At 47.9% G+C, this 19832-nt stretch overlaps 1 protein-coding gene across 3 annotated transcripts in view; it reads left to right on the top strand.

Moving 5' to 3' along the window:
• The window catches only part of sphkap (SPHK1 interactor, AKAP domain containing), a 667284-nt gene that overhangs the window by 166318 nt on the left and 481134 nt on the right, over window positions 1–19832 (top strand). Inside the window, exon 2 of one of the 3 annotated variants that reach the window (XM_072474075.1) lies at window positions 17038–17136. The exons of the other annotated variants lie outside the window; for them this stretch is intronic. The gene's annotated coding sequence lies outside the window, so the exon portion shown is untranslated. The remainder of the gene's footprint in view (window positions 1–17037; window positions 17137–19832) is intronic. 3 annotated transcript variants of the gene reach the window in all.

Genomic DNA, 19832 nt, shown 5'->3' with positions numbered 1-19832 from the left:
CTCTGCATAATTATGCTTTTGCCCCGACCACAGTGAGGTGACTGAGACAAAAATCAGGAAAGTGAAAAATGCAGTTTGACCCCTGGAGGTCCACTTGTTCCCATTTTTGGCAGATCTTGATTTAGGCAGCCGGCCCTCCAACACAGAAAACAGGAGCCTAATTAGAGGATTCAAATAGAGATCAACTGATGTAGTAGAACCTCAAACCCATATTTGTTTCAGTGTTCCTTCTTAAGCCTACTCATAAAATATGCAGGGCCTTACCGGTCAGGAAGCAGATTTTTACAGCACGATTCAAAGCAAATATTCACCGCATTAAGGGAAACCATTGAAACAGGAATGGTATAGCATAAGGAGAAATTGGACTGACAACACTCCCCAAATTTCCCACCACATTCTCTTCATTCAACCAACACAGTAAAAAACCTTGATATATCTGCATGTTGGAATATCCACTTAAGATAGGTGGACCACAATTCTGATTTCCTAATGGTGATGAATTGCTTTCTATTAGTTAAAAAGTCAACTTTAAAATTGCAATTTTCTTTTTGCTTTATAACAGATCATCTGCCGGAAAGGACTAAATCTCCGTGGTTGGACAACCAGGGTGCATAGTAAATAGTACAGGGGGCCACCTTCAACAATGGGGCAGATTGGTGACTGGATGTCCCACCCCAGCAGTGGTGGAGAAGGCCTCTAGAAATGTTAGGCACTCAGTGATTTGGTGTACAGAAATGAATTCACCCTGCACACGTTTTCATTCACATTCATGCCATTTATATTTGATAATAGCTTTGCGACATTAACTTTTAATACCTCCCACATCATATTGTTAGCGCCATTTATTTGTCTCAATGCAACTTTTATCCACTTTACCTTTTACAACTGCATCCATCACTTGTGACCCATGTTTCCTTTATTTTTGTGCCCTTCTTAAACTATATGCTGCAACTGTATTCTCACTTCCTCGTCGATCCTGTTCATCGTTGACATTAAATGAATCACTTTGGCGATGTGCGCTCATGCATCCTCAGCATAGTTAAGAGTCACTCTTTCCCACAAAGAAAGTCACTGCAATAAACAGTTACCGCTGCCCGTGCGACGGCGGGATTCTCCGTTTCTGCTGCCGGCCAATGGGGTTTCTCATTGTGGCCACCCCATGCCGTTGGGAAACCCGCAGGCGTGGGTGCGCTGCCGGCGGAGGATCCCGCCGATGGAGAATCCCGCAGCATATCAATATTTCATTCAATTTTCTCTAAAGACTCTAAAGATTCCACTTTAACAGTTTACAACCACTCTTGACATTATCTATGGTTCTTCTGATGAATGAATGTGCTCAGGAGTTGAACATAGTCTTCATGATATGACTGAAATATTTCTGAGATACTATCAGGTTTGTTCATTGTGAGTGATTGTACACTCTCAAGGTGTTTGAGGGATTGCTCAAAACCCAGGGTAGAATTGATTTTATTGGCTTCCTAATATTTTTGAACAATATGGTTCAAGGGCTTACTTTCGAGATTTTTAAAATATATTTTGTAACTTAACTTGATTTTAGTAGTGTTACGATCCACTGAGCTAGTGCACGGTCCATTTCAGACCCACTTCACCCAGAGTCACAACACAATTGAAATTACAAAATCATTCTTCGAAAAACACTCAATGTCTTTGGCACTTGGCTGCCCAATAACTACAATCACAAGGATGGTAAATTTAAACACAATTAATTTTATTAATAACAATAACTATACAGAAAATACAACAGGTTAACTATTATTGAATTGTTTACCCCCCCCCCCCCCACTTAAACTCGCCCCATCCGCTATACACGCACACAAGACAGACAACCACAGAGGGGAAAAGAAGAGTGAAAAACAATAAGTAAAAGCAAAAAAAATAAGAGTCTCTGTTTCAGGTGGTTGTTTCCAGCGCACCTTTCTCAGTCCAGGTTTTCAGTTTGAGGTTTATGTTTCCAGTTTGTAATGGCTTTCACTGTAGATTCATTCAGGCCTCTGCAGTTTCATAAATACAGCAGCTGTACAGCTTTTCTGGAGAAAACAAGAGAGCAAGAGAGAGAGAGCGGCATCTTTCCTCCAAGCGTCCAGGACTCCAACTGTCCTTCCTCTGAAAAAGTTATCTAACTCAGGCAGGATCCAATCACTGCCTGTTACTGGGTAGAATACGGCCTTTGGGCCAATTCATTGGCTACCAGCCAACCAATCGAATCGAGTCCCATTGACTTCTCAGGGGTCGAAATGTCTGAGTACACTGTCCGAAGGCTAACACAGTACTCTCTTTGTAAACTTTAGAATTCCTCAATTCCCTTGTCCAACTTTAAGTTATATGTCCATTAAGCACCATGGATCAACATGATAACAGCAAAAATAAAGAATAGGAAAAAAAGAGGAATCAACAGGAAGGGCCCTTATAGAAGCAAAAGAAAAACACACCGAAAAGTGCAAAATAGGATTCTTACATGCATTATTTGTGCATGATTTCTGACAAGATGCTTTTTTTCCAGGAGAGAAAGAATGATTCAGGCAACAGTCATTAACCCAAGAATTTCAGCTATTGCTTTAAGCCATCTACCTCAAATAGTCTAGAACATTGACTGAATCTATGGCAGTCACCATTTTAAAAAGTTCACACAAACCTACCTAAAGTCTATGCTTCCCTAGAGTAAAATATCCTGTCCCCTAACTTTCATGTGGTATCAGTAGTGGCCCTCATTATTCCCGTTCCTCTCTATCACCATGACGATCAAAACTGTACATAAATGTATTTCTAAATGAAGTGTACCAAAGCCTTGTACCAAAACTAAATATTTTTTCTTTTGTATTTACTTGGCCGTTGGATAGCTGTAACTATGCACCATCAGATTGATGTCCTGTTACAATCAGTAATTGTGAAATTCAACAGACATAAAAATGGGTGCAGGGAACATGAAGTGTAATGAACTAGTGTCCCTTACCTCCTATATGCTGCAGGATCATTTCTGCATGTATCCCAGTGATAAATGTGCTACTGGGCATGGGGATCAGGTTCTTGCAAGGTTAGCATTGTTTAAAGCTAGCTTGCACTACGTAAAGCCAGACTGCACATCTTTAACGGCACTCCGCTAGACTAGGTACTGAAACTGGTTGCAGAAGTGGCAAGTGCAAGCAAGGGGAGCACACATGATGGGGCGCAAGATAGAGTGAATTTTAAGGGCAAAATTCTACGCTACGCACCCACCTTCCCCATTAGCGACGCTCCACCCAGGTGAGTTCTGAGGCAGCGGCGGGGGTGGGGATGGGGATGTGAAATTAAAGGGGGGGGGGATTCCTTCTGGGATCTCATCCGCCCTGACCTGGAAGTGATTTTGCACTGGACCAGACAGGGCTGTGGAGAGGAAGACCGCCCCTTTCCCCAATTAAGGCCCTTAAGTGGACACTAAATGGTCACTTCAGGGCCTTTTCCCACCTCGCCTTAATTTTTAGGCTGGTGGGCTTATGCCAGGCCAGGGGGGAACCCCATAACTTAACAGAGTTAGTTGTCATAGAAAATAGAAGCAGGAGTAGGTCATTCAACCCTTCCAGCCAGCTTTCTTCATCAATCTGATTATGGCTGATCCTCCACCTTAATAGCATACTCCCAGTCTCTCTCCTAGAAGCCGAGAAATCTATTTTCTTCTTAAATATATTCAGTGACTTGGCCTCCACAGCCTTCTATGGCAGAGAATCACACAGGTCCACCACCCTCTTACTAAAGTGGCTTCTCCTCATCTCAGTCCTAATGGCCTACCCCAGGTCCTGAGACTGTGAGCCCTTGTTCTAGACCCCCCCCACCCTGCTAGAGGGAACAACATCACTGCATCCAGTCCGTTCAGCCCTGTCAGAATTTTATACATTTCAATGAGATCTCCTGCCATTCTTCCAAACTCCAGTAAATACAGGCCTAGTTGTCCCAATCTCTCCACATATGACAATCCTGCCATCCCTTCCCTCAGATGGGACACCTCCATCAGAAGCCCCCATCTGATTTGGTGCTCTCTCACCTTAAGGCCTAGTGATCTCTGGACCTCCCGCCTCCTTGGCTTAACCCCTGGGATGCAGATCCCGTACCTCGTGAAGAACTCTCCCCACCCCACCCCCAGCAGCAGGCGTTCCCTACCCTTCCCACCCTGGGATACTTACAACTTACCCGGTCCTCCAGTTCCTGGGACTGAGGGAAGCCCTCTGCAGTGCCTCCTTTGACCACTGCATTGCTGTTCCTGGAGCTACTGCAGAGCTGTCGGTCAAAAGGCGAGACTTCATCCTTAGTGAGGGCGTTATGGTCTTATGCCAATCCATGCTTGTTAGAGTGTGAAGTGGCATTGGGGCTGCTGGAGTTGTCAGGATGCACTCACACCAACTCTTCAGATGGCAGGGGCCGAGCCCTTTCCTTGCTGAAAATTTAGGCTCAAGATTTTCCAGAGGTGCCATTTATCCACAAGGACTCAGGAGGCTCACCAGCCATATGCTCAGAAGGTGCTGAGAATGCTTAGTGTTTTGTTTTTTGTTTGGGGGAAATATGGAAATCCCTTAGAGTTTGCCAGTTGCCCTAAGAATGCTACCATCGACAGTTATTTGTAAAAATCATCCTTGTTTATTTACAGATCTATACATCTCAGTATACGAGGTTGTACTTGTGCTTCACATCAGGGGTGGGATTCTCCCCTACCCGGCGGGGCGGGGGTTCCGGCGTAATGGAGTGGCGGGAACCACCCCGGCGTCAGGCCGCCCCAAAGGTGCGGAGTGGTTTGCGCTCCACCGGCTGGCTGGAAAGGCCTTTGGCGCCACGCCAGCCGGGGTTGAAAGGTCTACGCCGGGCGACGCGGGTCGGCGCATGCGCGGGCGCGTCAGCGGCTGCTGATGTCATCCCCGCGCATGCACAGGGGAGGGGGTCTCTTCCGCCTCTGCCATAGTGAAGACCATGGCGAAGGCGTAAGAAAAAGAGTGCCCCCACGGCACAGGCCCGCCCGCGGATCAGTGGACCCTGATCGCGGGCCAGGCCACCGTGGGGGCACCCCCTGGGGCCAGATCGCCCCGTGCCCCCCCAGGACCCCGGAGCATGCCCCCGTCGCCTTGTCCTGCCGTTCAAAAGGTGGTTTAATCCACGCTGGCGGGACAGGCATTCCCAGCCCCCGGCGATTCTCCGACCCGGCGTGGGGTTGGAGAATCCTGCCCCAGATCTCAATCTCTTAGCCATGTGACATTGCATCATAGTTACATCAGCAGTTATATCAGTATCCGGTGCTCCTGATGTTAACCCTTTATTCTTCATCTCTCTCCAAGTCTTTATCCCAACTCTAAACATACCCCTACATCTCCTCTGCCTTGATCAATCTCCCTGATCTAGTCCAGATTATGTTTTGAGGTTGAGGATAAACTTCACTCTCTTGTCATTCAAAAGGAGTATCTTCCCACTTGGGTAGTTGTAGTGCTACTAATTGTTTTGGCTCCTTATTTCCATCCAGATCTGAATAGAGTGTCCAACGTTCTAGTACTTTTCTTCCCAATGATATTGAGGGGTGTAATCTCCGCTGGCGAGATTCTCCGTTCTGCCAGCAGCGCACCCCCACCCACAGGTTTCCCAGCGGCGTGGGGTGGCCACATTGACTGGGGTGGCAAATAATTCACCCCTGAGGCTCTTTAGTTCCTCATGATACTTCTCTGGTCCATCACAACTCTATAAGATCATGGCTTTGTAGCTCTTTCTATTACAATAAGACCATAAGACATCGGAGCAGAATTAGGCCACTCGGCCCATCTAGTCTGCTCTGCCATTCAATCATGGCTGATACAATGCCTATGTTCTGTTGATCTCGTATCCATATTCTCTCCCTGCACTGTAGCGCTTTCAAGTCTCAAATTGAAATTACGATCTTGGTCGGCTCTTTGTTGCTCCTCACATTTCATTTTTTAAATATAAATTTAGAGTACCCAATTCATTCTTTCCAATTAAGGGGCAATTTAGCGTGGCCAATCCAATTACCCTGCAAACAGTGTGCAAAATGTACAAACTCCGTGTGGTAGTCTGTGTAGAGGTATTACGGTACCTGGTAACGCTGGAACACCATTAGTAGATATTGTATGCTTCCTATTGGTCAAGCTGTATGGTAGCTCCGCCCTGCTAGGCGGGGTATAAGCGCCCGTGCCACCCCAGAAGCCTTCATTCTGTACCTGAGCCGCTGGGGAAACATCTAGCTTATTAAAGCCTTCAGTTGGACTACAACCTCGCTTTAGTGGTCATTGATTGTGCATCAATTTAATAAGCTAGATTTAAAAGGATGGAGCTCCGAATCAAGCCGGAGTGTCTACAACTCAGCCCCCACGCGGCGAACTCAGCGGCAATCTTCAAGCACTGGCTGGCGTGTTTTAAAGGATATCTCGGAACGGCCGAAAACACACCCACAGGAGAACAGAAATAGCAAGTCCTGCACTCGAGGGTGAGCCCGGAAATTTACACCCTCATCGAGGACGCGGAAGACTTCGATGCGGCAATAGAGCTGCTAAAAGGACATTATATCCACCCAGTAAACCAGGTCTACACCCGACATCTGCTAGCAATGAGGCAACAAATCCCTGGGGAATCGTTGAAAGAATTCTACTGTGCATTCCTGGTGTTGGGGAGAAACTGCAGCTACCCGCAATTTTTGGCTAGCAACCACACAGGACTCTTGATCCGGGACGCTTTTGTGGCAGGTATGCTGTCCTACCAGATCCGCCAGCGATTGCTGGAAAAAGACACCCTAGGCCTCAAGTAGGCATGGGCCCATGCCGGCTCCCTGGACATGGCCTCCAGAAACGCCTGCGCTTACGTTCCCGACCGCGCGGCAGCCACCTGAGGAACCCCTCCGCAGCCGACCCCATGACATCCCCCATCCCCCCACAACCTTGTGCTGCAAGGCGGCCTGGCAACCCCGGGGGGGCCCCGTTGCTACTTCTGTGGGCAGGCCAAGCACCCCTGTCAGCACTGCTCGGCCCGTGTATCCACCTGCAAGGGATGCGATAAAAAGGGCCATTTCGTGGTGGTATGCCAGGCCCGTGCGGTTGCCGCGGTCTCCGGCGGGAATGCGGACCGCCACCACAAACCTCTCCACGATCCCCGTGCGGCCAGCGGGCGCCGCCATCATACGCCAGGGCCACGTGCGGCCCCCGGGCACCGCCATCTTGTCCCGCGGACGCCACGTTAGATGGATGGGCGCCGCCATTTTGTGCACCCCCCAGCCACGTGCGACCAATGGGAGCCGCCATCTCGGCTGACCACATACCGCCCGAAGAGAACACTCAACTGCTGCGATTAGCCTCGGTAACTTTGGATCAGTCCCGGCCTCGAACACTCTCAACTGCTACAACGACTATACCTGTACCAGTCCTTGAAACTCTGTTCCTGGTCCATCCTCCCATCATCTTCAGTGGTTAATTATTCCACTCCCGCTGCAGCAGTAAGTCCCGGAAGCAGCCTCCCTGGAAGCAGCCAAATTTCTGGTTCTATTCCAGCCTTTCAAGGCCTGGTACAGACTTCTCAAACCAAGTCTCAGTCCTTGTCAATTTTCCTCACAGGCACTGCAAGGACACGCAGACTTTGCAATATCCAAATTGTTTACACACCTTTTGATGGCATCTTCTCATTTATTATGTCCATCAGTCAAACTTCACCTCCCGATGACCACACGGGCTGATCACTCCAAGGCCACTCATCCTGGCTTGTAGTTCAAACATCATTGAAGTCAATATAATAAGTGCAGTTCCTCTTCTTAAAACAATTGGAAAAACCATATAACTTAGTATTTATTAATGGTGGTGCATCAACAATGTTTGGTCAAAACTGTAGCTGTGAATATGATGTGCACAAAAAAGTCCTTCGGAAAAACTCCAAATTTATAGTTATCAAAATTGTGGATTATATAATTTATCACTAATCAAAGCACAATCATATCTAGGTTCAAATCAATGTCTACAAAGTAAGATTCAATGCAAAATAACTTTAAATATGTAATTAATATAAGCTTAAATGCAACAGCAAATCAGAAATAATATGCAAAAATTCAAAATTGCAAAGACTAGTGGCTACAGGTCTCACGCCTACAGGTTCCCTGGTTCAGAATGGCTAAGTTAATAATTTCATTATTTTTCATTCAATCATTAATCAATCAAATTCCTCTCTGTGCTTTTCCATTTGACTGAGGATATCTAAGCACACTGGTTACATGCATGTAACCATATTCCTGTGCAAAGTTGTAAAACAGCTCACTAGCAAATTGAGGACCATTGTCTGAGACCACAATGTCTGGGATGCCATGTGTCACAAAGATTCTCTTACTGATGTAATGATTGCATCCATCGCGGGGCTATGCAATCTACTTGCTTGAACCATCTAGAGCAGCTAATCGCTGCCCACGTAAGGCAAGTCATGGTTATTAAAGCGACTGAGGCCTAGCCACCAGACTGACTGCTGGGCTCTTGCTTGGGATTTCATTAATCCCAAGTGATCTTGATGGATTTTCTGGAGAATGTTGAGTCAAAGTGTTTTAGGGGTGACTATTCTGTTTTTAAAATCTAAGAAATCATCGATTATTGTGAGATGTTTTCTCTGTTTGAAGTATTGGCGAAGGACTAGGTTGTTAGTATAACTTGGCCACCCATTCTGGTAATATTCCTTTATTTGGATGCATTCATCATCCTGTCGTTGTTCCTGCTTAATCTCTTGTAATTAATCTCTTGTAATCTCTGATCAGTGGTTGGTAAGTGTTTGGTAATGAGTGTAGTTTATGCTTCCATTTTCTCAATAAAATTTTTGTCTTCCGGCTTGACTTCCTCCACTGGTATTCTTGACGATGTAACTGCTGTTGTCTGGTACTTCTCTTGAGCATGTTCAATAACTGAATCGTATCTCATTAGTCTCAGTTTAATATGTTCGATTCTATGCAACATTTTCCTTTTAGTTAAGAAGAGTAAGCACACCATAGATTTTTAGCCAGTTTAAATTTTAAACGTTAATCCTATGACATAATCAGAGAACCTCTCGCAGGCCCATGTGGCTGCTTATGCTTACTAATCAACGGTTGGAATTCTGGGGCGTCATTCTCCGACCCCCCGCCGGGTCGGAGAATGGCCGTTGGCCGCCGTGAATCCCGCCCCCGCCCCCGCCGAAGTCTCCGGTACCGGAGATTGGGCGGGGGTGGGAATCGGGCCGCGCCGGTTGGCGGGACCCCCCGCTGGATTCTCCAGCCCGGATGGGCCGACGTCCCGCCCATAGATTGCCTGTCCCGCCGGCATAAATGAAACCTGGTATTTACCGGCGGGACCAGGCGGCGTGGGCGGGCTCCGGGGTCCTGGGGGGGGGGCGCGGGGCGATCTGACCCCGGGGCGTGCCCCCACGGTGGCCTGGCCCGCGATCGGGGCCCATCTGTGGGGGCACTCTTTCCCTTCCGCCTCCGCTACGGCCTCCACCATGGCGGAGGCGGAAGAGACTATCCCCACTGCGCATGCGCGGGAAACTGACAGCGGCCGCTGACGCTCCTGCGCATGCGCCGGGAAACTGTCAGCGGCCGCTGACGCTCCCGCGCATGCGCCGCATTTCCGCGCCAGCTGGCGGGGAAACAAACGCCATTTTCGCCAGCTGGCGGGGCGGAAATCCCTCCGGCGTCGGCCTAGCCCCTCAGTGTTGGGGCTAGGCCGCCAAAGATGCGGAGCATTCCGCACCTTTGGGCCGGCGCGATGCCCGTCTGATTGGCGCCGTGTTTGGCGCCAGTCGGCGGACATCGCGCCATTGGGGGAGAATTTCGCTCCTCTGTTTCCATGAAAGATTTTGCTGAATAATAAACTGGTGTATTTTGTCCATCTTTCTGAATTTGAAACAGCTCTTAGCCTAAGCCTATTGATGATGCATCCGCTACTGCAATTGTTGTCAACTCTGGATCATAGTGCATTAAGATTTTTGATCTTGCCAAAACATTTTGCTGGTCTACATTCCAGCTTCATTGTTGACCAATAGCTGTTGTAAAAGCTCATTGATTTTGAATATTGACCAAGTTTGTGAGGAAACTGCCTATGTGATTGACCATCCCAAGGAATCTTTGTAATTCGGTGATGTTTTTAGACTGCAAACTCTCTCATGATATGGTTTTCTATGAGTCAGCTGGAGTTCCTGGTGCTTGTACAATGTGCTCTAAGAATTTTATCAAACATTTTGTAAATTCACACTTGTTTGGTGTCTAACCTGGTCCTTGTAGGGCTTTGAGGACTGTTCTTACAATACGGCATTTTCTTCCCTCAATTAACCGTGTGCGAGAATGTCATCCATATGGCATATTACTCCTTCCATAACCCCGGGTATAGAGGGACTGCCATATGAGGGAAGATTAAACAAGTTGGGTCTATACTCCTTGGAGTTCAGAAGAATGAAAGGTGATATGATTGAAATGTATAAGATTCTCAGGAGGTTAGACAGTAAATGTTGGGAGGATGATTCCACTCATGGGAGAGTAGGACCATAGGGAGTGCTCATTTAGAAAGGATTTAAGGAAGACTGTTTCCTCTCAAAGAATGGTGAATCTTTGTAATTCTTTACCCCAGGAAGCTGAGGAAGCCGAGTTTTTAAACATTTCCAAGGCTGAGATCGCTAGGTTTTTAATCAGTGGGGAATAAAGGGTAATGGAGAGAAGGCAGGAAGGTGAACTTAGTGAGTGTTAGATCAGCCATGACCTCATTAAATGACAGAACAGGCTCATAGGGCTGAATGGCCTATTCCTGTTCCTATTGCTTCTGATCTCCCAGAGCCTGAGACATCATTCTTTGGTACATCTCAGATGCAGAAGCAAATACAAATGGCAACCTGTTAAAATAATAATGACCAAATCTGGTTTTGAAACTTGTTGGCAATCTGGATCCTCTGCCCTGAGGCAAGTCAAAAGCTGCAGTGTCCAGTTTTGTGAAGAAGGTTTTTCTTTGCCAATTCGTTGAGACTTTCTTCCATTGATGTCATCAGGTGCATCTCGCGCTTGACTGACTTGTTTAATTGAGTTAAATCCACACAGATTCTAATTGAACCATTAGGCTTTGGCACTGTGATCATTGCAGAACACCACTTCATCGATATGGTTACTGGAGAGATGATCCCTTGTTGTAACATGTATTCTATCTCACTCTCGACTTGGGTGAAGGAACTTCCTTGTTGTGAAGAGATATTTAGGCTTAGCACCGCCCTTTGAGTTGTGTGATATTCTTTTTTAAATTCCTTAAGCCTGAAAATAGTGATGGAAATGTATTCCTGAATACCTCACTCAACTGCTCATTGGCAATTTTATCAACCTTGTAAATGATTCTCAGCTGCAAACATGTTTTTCTGCTCAGTAATGCTGCCTCCTGGTTATGTAGCACATACAAAGGTTCCACAGTGTCTTTGGGCATGACTCGCAGGCCTTGTTGCGCTCTCGCTCAAACAAAACGAGGCCGGTGAATAGCGGGAGAGGCCAAAAATAAGAACCTTGCCAGGCGGCAACAGTTTGCGATGCAACCGGCCCACTCCCGTAGGCAAAACCGGGATCTCGCCATAGCGTGGTGAGAAACCATTTACCACCACTTATGCCCCATTTCCACACAATTAACGAGAGCCAGCCCATATCTAACGGCCTCCTGTCATTCATCGGCCTCCCCAGCAAGGGCTCATGCTGGTGTTGATTTGTAATCCTTTTGAAAAATGTGAACCTGGCGGAAGGGCTTCAGTGGGGAGCCGAGGAGGTGAGTAGCCATCTCTGCTCACACGCAACGAGCCCTGAGTTGCTGGGATTGCTGCCCCTGTGCTTGATGGGGGGTGGGGCACCCTCGGATGGGGGTGGGGGACCCTCCGCAGGGCTGGGCCTCTATAGGAGAGGGGGTAGGCATGGGGGGGCAACCGCATGCAGCACCACCGTGCCAACCCCTGAATCTTGTGTACCCACTCCCGGGGCAACCCTTGTTCCTGCCCATCTACCCCACTGACCACTCATAACCCCCCCAGACTGCCGCGGCTTCTGGCCATGCGGCTGAAGGCTGTTGCTAATGGGGAATTGGCAATCGTGGTTAAGTGAGCGCTTCACACAACCCAAGTGGATTATCATGGGTGGGCGGGTCATGTAGCATGTGGGAGTCATTGCCTAGCATCCCAATCACACCTCGATGCCTGGGCACTGTGCTTGAACACTGCAGGAGGAATCACCGCACACGCAGCAGCCAACATCAGAACACCCAGGGAATGGGACACAGCTCCGGAGACATGTTCATGGTCAGAGGGTGGGTGGGTGCCACGGGGAGGGAGGATGCCTGGAGAGATGGGCCAAGGGTTCGGATGTCGGCCTGCATTGCGGAAGAAAGTGACAGAAGCGTCATACTGGTTGTACACAAAGGTGTTTATTGTGTATACAAGTCCCCACTCTCCCAGCCCACCTGTGAACTGGGACAAGCTTCGCCCATTCCCATCTGAGAGCGGACATGTCAGCTTGGTGCTGGGTGACATCCCCAGCAAGTGGGACATTCTCCCGAGACCCTTAGCTATGGCCGTCACTGACTGCGCAACACTTTGGACACCTAAACTAATCGTGCCGATGGCGTGCACCAGGCTCTCCAGTGCGGTTGCCACCCCTAGCAGTGTTGGCCTCAGTGCCACGCATTGACATCTCCTGTGCCCGTAGCCTCTGGGACTCCTCCAAGTGGCTATGCATCTGCTGGAGTGACGCTGACATCCGCTTATGAATGTCCTGGCTGCTCCCTATCGTCTCCATCAGCTCCAGGTAAACTTGTTCTACAGGCTCAGCATCAGGCACAGAATCAGGCTGGGACCCAGCTGGATCCTGGGATCCAGCAGCCCTCCGACTGTTGTCTCACCTGGTTGTTCCTGCCTCCACATGATGTGCATCAGCAGCAGTATATCTCCGAAGCCTGTCTACTAACATGTCCCACCGAGGTGTGTGTTTGTGTGCTGGTGGATGGTGGGGATGACAGCTGTGCAACTATAATAGTGGCATTCTCAGAGCTCTCCTCTAAGGTGTTCTCCTGGGAGGCAGGTGAGAGTGCCGCCCATGATGGGCCGCGCCGTCGGCTGGAGGACCTGTAGGAAAATTGGCAGGAGGTCAGTGGGAGGGATGGGTCAGTCAGTAAGGCAATAACAACTCATGTTTGACAGGTATCCCAGGTGGAGCCCAGTAGCTCCTCACTTCTGCGGCACCCGACAACCTCCATGTGAGTGACCGCTCTGTCCTTGGCCACCTCAGTCACCTCCAGGGCTCACTCCTCGAAGGAGGTGAGGATTCCTAAGTCCGGCATCCCTCCGCCAGTCTGGGCCCTCTCCTGATACTTATGGGAGAGCTTTTCCTGAGGAGACACAGAGGGGCATCATTCGCCACATGCGTGGTTCAGAGTGGTGGGAGGTGGCGTGTGGAGGGTGGGTTGGGTGGTTGAATGGGGGGGGGTTGGTGATTTGGGGGGGTGGGGTGGGGGGCGTTGGTGTCTACTCACTCGTGCTGCCCCGTGTAGGTTGTTGACTCTTTTTCGGCACTGGAGGCCAGTCCTCCTGGTCACACTCCCGAGCTCACAGCTGCCGCCACCTCATCCCAGGCAGCATTGGCTGCCCCATGGCTCACCTTCCGGGACCATCGGGGGAACAGGACATCCCTCCTGGCCTCCACTGCACCTCGGAGCCTCCCCAGGTCAGTGTCCCCGAATCTTGGGGCTGATCTCCTCGGTGCCATTACTGTGAGCTGGCTGGGGTTGGTTGAGCAAGTGTAGCTTAAGTGCTGCTCAATCTTGATAGCGGGACGCGTGTGACCCTGGTCCCAGCCAATCAGCTGAAGAGCTTTCATTTGCGACGAGACATCAGTGAGGCCTCATTAAGTGGACTAATTAACGTTGAATTGCATTCCGACCTCGCTGGGCCGAGCGCTGGGAAGCTCGCGGCAATTCCCGCTCGCTAAAACATTGAGAAATGTTTCTGGAAATTGCACCCTTTGTATATTAGCCTTGCCAAGTGTTGGCCTTTTTAATTTTAGTGTAGTCTCTCCTGGATGTTGCAACTGGGGGGAGGATGGCTGTAATGATATTTTTAAGACATTTCACTTCATCAGATAATACTGAAACACCTGACCCAGTATCTAGCTTGAATTCTGTGGAGTGACATTCAACTTCTAATTTAATGCTCCAGTGCCACCGTGCCAACCCCTGGATCTTGTGTACCCATTCCCGGGGCAACCTTATGTTTGTCTACCAAGGATATTTCTTCCTTCTGTGGCCCTTTATTTGATTTCTTTGTTATATTTTTCTTCCTATGAACAATAGCAATTTTGGATCTGCAGACTATTTCAAAATGTCCAAACTTCCCACAGTTGTGATACTCAGTTCCCGCTGCTGGGCATTCCTCGAGTAGGGTCTTCCTGCCACACAGAGATCATCTCAAGAGAGAGGTTTGCACACTTTTTTCCGATTTTGTGTGGTTTTGCTTCCCTGCGCTTTCCCTTTGACTTATTGAACGGTCCCACTCATTTTTATTCCAAGAGACACCACTTTCTGATGAACAACCATTCTGTCTAGCCTCCTAAGTTTGGTCTGTCATGATATTTGTACTGCCTTTGTAAAAGTCATATCTTCCCGCATTTGCAAAAAAATGACAGGGTTCCATCCAGACTCTAATCACTGTCCAATTGCATATGAATTCATGTCTGAGGATTTCTTAGCCGCAATTCTCCACGAGTCTGTGCAATGAATCCATGGATTTGCCCGGTTTTTGCCTCCTTATTCAGTTGCATCTGGCTGCGCAGATCAACAAGTTTGTCACTACTTTCCGGAGGAGAAGTTCCAGATTTTAAAAGAGAAGAGGTGGGTGCAAAATCCTTTTGAGTTTGAGACCGCAGAGTCAATTATTAACCTACAGCTGACCCCAATGAAGAGACTGAACTTCTGTGCTCACCTGTGACAGCACATTAAAAACATGCTACAAGTCCATGAGGCTGTCGGCATTTTGAAGTAGCACCTCTGAGCAGTATCCAATGCTGAGCAAAACAAGCATTTTGTTGCTATTGCCCTTCACAACGACCTACAGCTGTGAGGTTGGATTTTCCACCCTCACAAAGATGAAGATAGCAGAAAGGAATCTGCTGAACTCTGCACCAGATATGCGCATTGTCGTCTCCTCCTGTAAACCTGATTGGAGTGAGGGCGTGAGGACCAAGCAGGCTCCGCTGTTGCATTAAAGATAAGCAAAAATGGTGTGTTGCGAAGGTTGTCCGGCGTGGGTTGCAAAGGTCAGTTGGTGTGTGTCGTGAAGATTGGCCGGTGTGGGTCCTGAAGGTCAGTCGGCTTGGGTCGCAAAGTCGGCCAATGTGGGTGGTGAAGGTCGGCCAGCACGGGTAATGAAGGCAGGCCGGCATAGGTCGCAATGGTCAGCAGGCATGGATCACCCAGGTCCGACGGCATGGGTCGCGAAGGCCGATCGGTTAGTAAACGTGGGTCCTGGGAATAAAGTTTGATAAACACTGCTTTACAGGAAGTTGTACTTCTGCTTCCTACCAGATCTCTGCCATGTGACATTGCATCGCAATACATCAGCAGTTACACCAGCATCAGGTGCTCCTGATATTAACCCTTTATTCAACAGATAACTGACAGTCAATGCGAGGAGTGTAGCCTGGAGGGTCTGCATGAAGTATCGCAAGAAATTCAGTGATCACACATGAGCAATCAGGATAAGTACATAAATCATCAAATATCATTTCCCACCAAATGCCCCATTAAACATGCACACTGCTGAAGGCACTAACTACACTGCTATCACTCACCTACTGGCAATCACAATCTCTATCAATCTAATTTAACATCCATGTGCTTCACCTCATGCTCACATACTTAATGCTGTACTGAGGCTCAGACGCACATCTCACAGCTTGTGCGCACATTCACCTATTTAATAATGACAACCATATCACTCAAAGGCATTGTACCACACTCACAGACACAAATGCAGGAAGGAAGGTGCGCAGTTAATTCAGGGATTGTACAATTGCACAAATCAGGGGCACAGCCTCCAGAATGTCAACCCCTCCCCGCCTGCCTTGCAGTACTTGGCATCCCACCCACTTCCCCCCTCCCTGGGCTCTGAGGACCCTCGCTGCCCTAAAATTCTTTGGCTTTCTTCCTGGAATCCCAGCAGTGCCCACTACGCAGCTCTGATACTGCCAGGAGTTATTGGCTGGCAGCCTCCGAGAGCAGGACTTCCTCCTGAGTGAAGGCTGGACGTTCCACTGTATAATAATAATCTTTATTGTCACAAGTAGGCTTACATTAACACTGCAATGAAGTTACTGTGAAAAGCTCCTAGTCACCACATTCCGGCTCCTGTTCAGGTACACAGAGGGGGAATTCAAAATGTCCAAATTACCTAACAAGTCTTTTGGGACTTGTGGGAGGAAACCGGAGCACCCGGAGGAAACCCATGCAGACACAGGGAGAACGTGCAGACTCTGCACAAACAGTGACCCAAGCCGGGAATCGAACCTGGGACCCTGAAGCTGTGAAGCAACATTGCTAACCACTGTGCTACCATGCTGCCCTTAGTCCCACTGTTCAACTATTTAGCCTGCCCACAGGGTGTTATGGCTACAGGGCAGGCTGGTCAGACTAAGCCGTTTTCTGGCAGATTAACCTTGTGGGGTGGGTAAAATGCCCAGTGTTGCAGTCCAAGTCCTTCTACCAAGTCTTTAGAACTGGTTGATATGAATTTTATTTCACCGTTGAAATTCAATTTCTGGAGACAAAATGAGGGATGTTACATTTCATTAGCCTTCCAGAAATAATCTCAATTTGTTAATGCAGTTATGCCTTTCCTTCTCAATTTACTATTGCCCTCTCCCCAGCTAGTGTTGGCATAGTGATTCTCCACATGGGAGAATCTAGAACGAGGTGCCAGAGTTTAAAATTAAGGGATCTCTTATTTAACATGCAGATGAGGGGTGGGATTAAACAAAATCTTTTTTATGTCCGGTTACAGGCGGCAAGAAAGACTCCGCGATTCAAAGGCACTTTGCCTTTTTTTGGCTTCAGCAAGGAACTCCCCAACTAGGCTGTACGTACGTCATTTCCTGCACTGGTAAGCACAAGACTACACGCGGATTGGGGTGCCATTTTTATAGGCGGCCTCGATCTTTCCGCCCCCCCCCCCCACCGCCTGTCATGGCCCCCACCGCAGCCTCCAGACACCCCAACTTCACCCAACTTACCGCTTCCGGGGTACTCGAGACTCCCTTATCCCACCTCTTATAGGTAAGACCACTCCCGGGGCCTGACCCCTGGCACATTGGAACTGCAAGCCTGGCACCGTGGCAGTGCCCCTGCCAGTCTAGCAGTGCCACCCTGGTAGTCCTCGTGTGCAATTCAACGGTCTCGTTGTGCCCAACTTGATGGCAGGGCCAGGCCGTTGAATCTCGTGAGACATCGCGATCTGGATCTCTCGCTGGCGTAATCCAGATGGTCAAATTTAAATGAGCCATTCGGCTAATTTAAATATGCATCCGCCAGATTCTCCCGGGGACCAGGATTCACTGGCGCACCTGGGAGACCTCGCCAGCGTACTGTTTAGTACTGGTCCACAAAAATGTGGACTACTCCTAACGATACCTAGGAGTGTCTCCCAGGCCATTGGAGGCCCCCTGGGTGGTCAGACATTGGACAGAGTGGCACCCAGGCAATCCTGGGCACCTTCCCACTGCCAGCCTGACACCTCGGCACTGACACCCTGGCAGTGGGGCATTGAATATATTCAAGGTTGTTTGGGGTGGAGGGAGGAAAGTGAGATGAAGGTCACAGTCAGGTTAGCCATGATCCTATTGAACGGCACAGCAAGTTCAGTAAGACAATTAACCGACGCTTGCTCCTATTTCTTATCATCTTATTTTGCTTCTGGACCAACAACCCAAAGCTTATGACTTCAAATTGTACCGTGATCAACTATGAAACTGAATTCAATAAATAGGAAGTCAGGAAGGTGACTGGACCATTCAGCCTCCAGAGTTGTCCCATCACTGAATTAAATCATGGCTGACCTGTACCTCAACTCAAATTTACTCATTTTCATTCCTTATCTGTCGATACCCTTGCCTAACGAAAATCTATGGAAATGTACCTACGACCTGTATCTGGTCTAACTAACATGTGAAAGGTCTAGCAAGCTACTCTAAAACAATAGACAAACCAATAGGCTCACCATCATCATCACTGGTTAACCAGAAATGGGCAAAAATGGGCAGCCTTGACATCCCAAGAAAGAAATCTTCCTCCACCATTCCACTGCAGGCAAGCAACCTACTCCAGAAATGTACTCATGCTACTCTTTAGCCAGCTATTCAACATTGTGCAAGAATGTGATATTATCATCCATCACATCATATTCCATCTTCCTTCCTATAGGGGGTATATTCTATCTCTCCCCAGTGGCAATGATGAAATCAGTAACCCCACTTTATTCTGTTTTGTAACACAGCAATATTTCAATGTTTAACAGATTGCGCCATCAAGCTTCCTGATACAGAATAACAAAAGTACAGCGTGTAAAAACATTAATTGGAGGAGTGGTTTATAAAGTGAAGATATGATCAATTTAATGCATAACCTAATTAAACGATAATGGATATTTAGTTGTACAGTCAGTTATAATTAAATCTAGCTTGAATTGAATGTACATTGAATGCAAAAGGAGACCATGGACTTTCATCCATGAGTTGGGTGCACAGAGTCTCGAGAAATGCTGGATCCACAAAACCAACTTTTAAAAATGGCTGTCAGATTTTCAGGCTGGGGGCAGGCCATGTTAGAGGTTGGGATGGGCTACCTCGGAAGTAGTGAGGAGGATGCCGGGTACAGAGGCAGGCTGGATAGAGGAGCTGCCTCTGGGCTCTGGCATTGTGTCAAATTCCAAAAATGTGAAAAAAGTTCAAAACATAAAACATCTCTCCAGCCCTCACTGCACCACCCCCACCACACCCACCAAGGCCACCTGCACTCATCACTATAACCCCTCATACCCTCTTAGCCATCCTATGTCCTTTTGCCCACCCTCGTGGCCCTTAATGGGTCCTATGCTAACTTTGTGTCAGCTCATACCAATGTAAGTTTCCCATCCTTTGCTCTTACACCGACCTTGCCAACTCACCCAGTATCCACCATGGGCAGACCTCATGACCCATGTAGAGATGAGATAAAATAAAGTTCTAAGTGACTATTGTAGACTTCACTGTACTGAAAAAACATTTGTAAAAAACCCATTTACTACATTTACATTCCTTCAATTCCATTAGACCTTATAATAACAAATGTCTCATTCATGTGCACAATGCTTTATTTAAACAAGCATTAAATTGATAGTCTGACTCCAAAGGATCTTCAACCACTTGTGGTTGTCAATCAAACTGTGGAATGACAGGCACCCTAATGTGATAATAGATGGTTGTGAAATCAGTCACATAGCAGTTATCCAAATGGATTAAAGTTGTTTAAAAATAAGGGGTCAGCCATTTCAAACAGACATGAGGCAAATTTCTTTTCACTCAGAGGATTGTGAATCTTTAGAAAGCTCTTCCTGAAAAGGTTGTGGAAGCAGGATCTTTCAATATTTTTAAGGCAGATTAGAATAGATTGTTGGTTAGCAAGGGGCTGATAGGTTATCAGTAGTAGGCAGATTTGAGGTTATTATCAGATCAGCCATGATCTTATTGAATGGTGGAGCAGGCGCGAGAGGCTGAATTCCTTTCTTCTGCTCCTTGTTTGTATGTTTGTTTGTCTATTGACAGT

Source organism: Scyliorhinus torazame, chromosome 14 (assembly GCF_047496885.1).
Source record: "Scyliorhinus torazame isolate Kashiwa2021f chromosome 14, sScyTor2.1, whole genome shotgun sequence".
Lineage (NCBI taxonomy): Eukaryota > Metazoa > Chordata > Chondrichthyes > Carcharhiniformes > Scyliorhinidae > Scyliorhinus > Scyliorhinus torazame.
Note: the sequence above shows the minus strand (reverse complement) of the source record. Positions and strands in the feature narration are given on the sequence as shown.